The following is a 4,976-nucleotide window of genomic DNA, read 5'->3' as shown; positions in this document are numbered from 1 at the left end:
TTGGAGTGCAGTGGTGCGATCTTGGCTCTCTGCAGCCTCTGCCTCCTGAGTAGCTGGGACTACAGGCGTGCACCATCACACCTGGATAATTTTTGTATTTTTAGTGGAGATGGAGTTTCACCATGTTGGCCAGGCTTGTCTTGAACTCCTGACCTCAAGTGATCCACCCTCCTCGGCCTCCCAAAGTGCTGGGATTACAGACGTGAACCACCGTGCCCGGCCAGCCTCAACAATTTTGAAGAAGAAGAAAAACACTGGAGGACTGGCACTATCTGATTTCAAGATTTAGTATAAAGCTACACAATCAAGACAGCATAGAGCCAGGCACGGTGGCTCATGCTCATGCCTGTAATCCCAGCACTTTCGGAGGCCAAGGCACGCAGATCACGAGGTCAGGAGAACAAGACCATCCTGGCCAACATGGTGAAAACCCGTCTCTACTAAAAATACAAAAATTACCCGGGCATGGTGATGCGCGCCTGTAGTCCCAGCTACTCAGGAGGCTGAGGCACGAGAATCGCTTGAACTGGGGAGGTGGAGGTTGCAGCGAGCTGAGATCGAGCTACTACACTCCAGCATGGTGACAGAGCGAGACTCTGTCTCAGAAAAAAAAAAAAAAAAAAAAAGACAGCGTAGTACTGTGTTGGTGAAAGGATAGACATTTGCATCAATGGAACAGAATAGAGTCCAGAAGGGGACCTACGGAAGCATGAGCAATTGATTTTTTTTTTTTTTTTTTGAGGTGGAGTCTTGCTGTGTCGCCCAGGCTGGAGTGCAGTGATGCGATCTCGGCTCACTGCAACCTCCTCCTCCCAGGTTCAAGCGATTCTCCTGCCTCAAACTTCCTAGTAGCTGGGACTACAAGCGCCACCACACCCAGCTAATTTTTGTATTTTTAGTAGAGATGGGGTTTCACCATATTGGCCAAGCTGGTCCCAAGCTCCTCACCTTGTGATCCACCAGCCTAGGCCTCCCAAAGGGCTGGGATTACAGGCGTGAGCCACCGCGCCCGACCTAAAATTACAAAAATTATCCAGATGTGGTGGTGGGTACCTGTACTCCCAGCTACTCGGGGGGCTGAGGCAGGAGAATCACTTGAACCAGGGAGGTGGAGGTTGCAGTGAGCCAAGTTCGCGCCACTGCACTGCAGCCTGGGCTACGAAGCCAGACTCTGTCTCAAAAAAAAAGAAAAAGGAAATTTTCAGAAGAAAAACTAAAGAAAATATTTGGAACCTTGGGTTAGGTAGAGTTCTACACATAGTACCAACAGTAAAATTCATAAAAGAAAAATAAATGGTAAGCTGATCTTCACCAATATAAAAAACTTCTGCCTGGGCGCAGTGGCTCACGCCTGTAATCCCAGCACTTTAGGAGGCCAAGGCAGGCAGATCACCTGAGGTCAGGAGTTCGAGACCTGCCTAGCCAACATGGCGAAATTCCATATCTACTAAAACCACAAAAATTAGCCAGGTGTGGTGGCGGGCAGCTGTAATCCCAGCTACCCAGGAGGCTGAGACTGGAGAATCGCCTGAACCTAGGAGACGGAGGTTGCAGTGAGCCGAGATCAGGCCACTGCACTCCAGCCTGGGCAACAGAGCGAGACTCTGTCTCAAAACAACAACAATATAGGAAACTTCTGCTCTGCAAAGAACATGTTTAAGAGAATGAAAGATAAGCTGCAGTCTGGGAGAAATATTTGCAAGTCACCAATCTGACAAAGGACTTTTTCTAGAATATATAGAAAACACAAGACCGGGCGTGGTGGCTCACGCCTGTAATCCCAACACTTTGGGAGGCTGAGGCGGGCAGATCACGAGGTCGGGAGATCGAGACCATCCTGGCTAACACGGTGAAACCCCGTCTCTACTAAAAATACAAAAAAATTAGTCAGGTGTGGTGGCGCGTGCCTGTAGTCCCAGCTACTTGAGAGGCTGAGGCAGGAGAATGGCATTAACCCAGGAGGTGGAGGTTGCAGTGAGCTGAGATCACGCCACTGCACTTCAGCCTGGGTGACAGAATGAGACTCCGTCTCAAAAAAAAAAAAAAGAAAAGAAAACATGAAACACAACAATATGAAAACAGCTCTCGGCTTTTGGCTCGGAGGAGGCCAAGGTGCAACTTTCTTCCGTCGTTCCGAATCCAGGTTCATCCAACACCAGCCGCCTCCACCATGCTGCCGAAGTTCGACCCCAACGAGATCAAAGTCGTATACCTGAGGTGCACCGGAGGTGAAGTCGGTGCCACTTCTGCCCTGGCCCCCAAGATCGGCCCCCAGGGTCTGTCTCCAAAAAAGGTTGGTGATGACATTGCCAAGGCAACGGGTAACTGGAAGGGCCTGAGGATTACAGTGAAACTGACCATTCAGAACAGACAGGCCCAGATTGAGGTGGTGCCTTCTGCCTCTGCCCTGATCATCAAAGCCCTCAAGGAACCACCAAGAGACGGGAAGAAACAAAAACATTAAACACAGTGGGAATATCACTTTTGATGAGATCGTCAATGTTGCTCGACAGATGCGGCACCGATCCTTAGCCAGAGAACTCTCTGGAACCATTAAAGAGATCCTGGGGACTGCCCAGTCTGTGGGCTGTAATGTTGATGGCCGCCACCCTCATGACATCATAGATGACATCAACAGTGGTGCTGTGGAATGCCCAGCCAGTTAAGCACAAAGGAAAATATTTCAATAAAGGATCATTTGACAACTGGTGGAAAAAAAAATATGAAAACAAGGAACCCAATATAGAGAAAAAAATTGATAAGTTAGTCTACATTAAAATGAATACTTCTGGGTTGGGCACGGTGGCTCACGCCTGTAATCCCAGCAATTTGGGAGGCCGAGGCGAGTGGATCACTTGAGGTCAGGAGTTTGAGACCAGCCTGGCCAATGTGGGGATACCCTGTCTCTACTAAAAATACAAAAATTAGCCAAGTGTGGTGGCATGTGCCTGTAACCACAGCTACTTGGGAGGCTGAGGCAGGAGAATCGCTTGAGCCCAGGAGGCAGAGGCTGCAGTGAGCAGAGATCACACCACTGCACTCCAGCCTGGGAAACAGAGGAAGACTCTGTCTCAAAAAAATAAATAAATAATAAATAAATAAATAAAATGAACACTTCTATTTATCAGAAGACATCATTTGCCTTAGTCACCTCTGCTGCTGTAGAAAATTACCATAGACTGGGTGGCTTAACAACAAACATTTGTTTCTCACAGTTTTGGAGGCTGGAAGTCTGAGATTAGGGTGCCAGAGTGGTTGGGTTTCTGGTGTCTTCGTCTTGGTTTACAGGAGGCTGTCTTCTTGCTGTGTTTTCACATGGGGGAAACAGAGTGAGCAAGTTGACTGGGTTTCTTTTATTAGGGCACTGATTCCATTTGTGAGGATTCCACCCTCATGACCTAATCATATCTCAAAAGCCCCATCTCCTAATACTATCATTTTGGGAGTTAGGAATTCAACATATGAATTTCTGTTTGTTTTGAGAGAGTCTTGCTCTGTCGGACAGGCTGGAGTGCAGTGGTGCGAACTTGGCTCACTGCAACCTCTGCCTCACGGTTCCAATGATTCTCCTACCTCAGTCTCCTGAGTAGCTGGGATTACAGGCGTGTGCCACTGTGCCTGGCTAATTATTTTTTTTTTTTAAGATGGAGTCTCACTCTGTCACCCAGGCTGGAGTCCAGTGGCACAATCTCGGCTCACTGCAACCTCCGCCTCCCAGGTTCAAGCAGTTCTCTGCCTCAGCCTCCCTAGTAGCTGGGATTATAGGCACCTGTCACCACCCCCAGCTAATTTTTTGTATTTTTAGCAGAGACAGGGTTTCACCATGTTGGCCAGGCTGGTCTCGAACTCCTGACCTCATGATCCACCTGCCTCAGCCTCCCAAACTGCTGGTATTACTGGTGTGAGCCACCGTGCCCATCCCAATTTTTGTATTTTTATAAAGATGGGGTTTCACCATGTTGGCCAAGGTAGTCTCGAACTCCTGACCTCGTGATCTGCCCGCCTCAGCCTCCCACAGTGCTGGGATTACAGGTGTGAGCCACTGTGCCCAGCCAACATATGAATTTTGAGGAGACACAAACATTCTGGCCATGACACCATTAAAGGAGTGGATTCATTAGGTGAAAGGCTAATAGGTTATAATAAAGTTATAATGAGTGGATCCAGCTGACAACTTGGACATATAGCTGGAGCACGTTTTAGTGGTGGTCATTATCTCTGTTTGCCCATAACTCCAATCTGTCATCCTGAACAATACAATCACTGAGGCTCCCTTGTATATAGCCACATGACTGACTTCTAGAAAGCTGAATGTGAGAAGGAGTAGTGGGTTCAACTTCCAGGACGGGCCCATAAAACACTTTAACAGGTGTTACTTAATTTCCATTGTTTGGTCGGGCCGGTGGCTCATGCCTGTAATCCCAGCACTTTGGGAGGCTGAGGCCGGTGGATCATGAGGTCAGGAGATCGAGACCATCCTGGCTAACACAGTGAAACCCCGTCTCTACTAAAAATACAAAAGATTAGCCAGGCGTGGTGGTGGGCGCCTGTAGTCCCAGCTACTCAGGAGGCTGAGGCAGGAGAATGGCGTGAACCCGGGAGGTGGAGGTTGCAGTGAGCCGAGATCGCGCCACTGCACTCCAACCTGGGCAACAGAGCGAGACTCCATCTCAAAAAAAAAAAAAAAATTTCCATTGTTTGCCCAATGGCAGAACTACAAGACGGAAGGAACAAGGGTCTCTTGTTCACTTTTTGGAGGAAAGCTGCCCCAAAGAGCCACCTGACCAGGGAATAACCATGTTAGATTATCGTGTGAGTGAGAGATAAACTTTTGTTGCACTTAACCACTGAAATTTTCGGATTATTTAGTAGATGACTATGACACTGTTTTTTTTTTCTTTCTTCTTTTTTTACTTTTTGTTTTTTGGGGTTTGTTTGTTGGTTTTTTGTTTTTGAGACAGTCTTGCTCTTGTCAC

At 47.9% G+C, this 4,976-nt stretch overlaps 1 pseudogene; it reads left to right on the top strand.

Moving 5' to 3' along the window:
* Nucleotides 1-2,114: 2,114 nt before the first annotated feature.
* LOC129006725 (large ribosomal subunit protein uL11-like) lies at nucleotides 2,115-2,736 on the top strand (annotated as a pseudogene).
* Nucleotides 2,737-4,976: the final 2,240 nt, after the last annotated feature.

Source organism: Pongo pygmaeus, chromosome 8, assembly GCF_028885625.2.
Source record: "Pongo pygmaeus isolate AG05252 chromosome 8, NHGRI_mPonPyg2-v2.0_pri, whole genome shotgun sequence".
NCBI lineage: Eukaryota > Metazoa > Chordata > Mammalia > Primates > Hominidae > Pongo > Pongo pygmaeus.
This window is presented reverse-complemented; position numbering and strand designations above follow the sequence as displayed.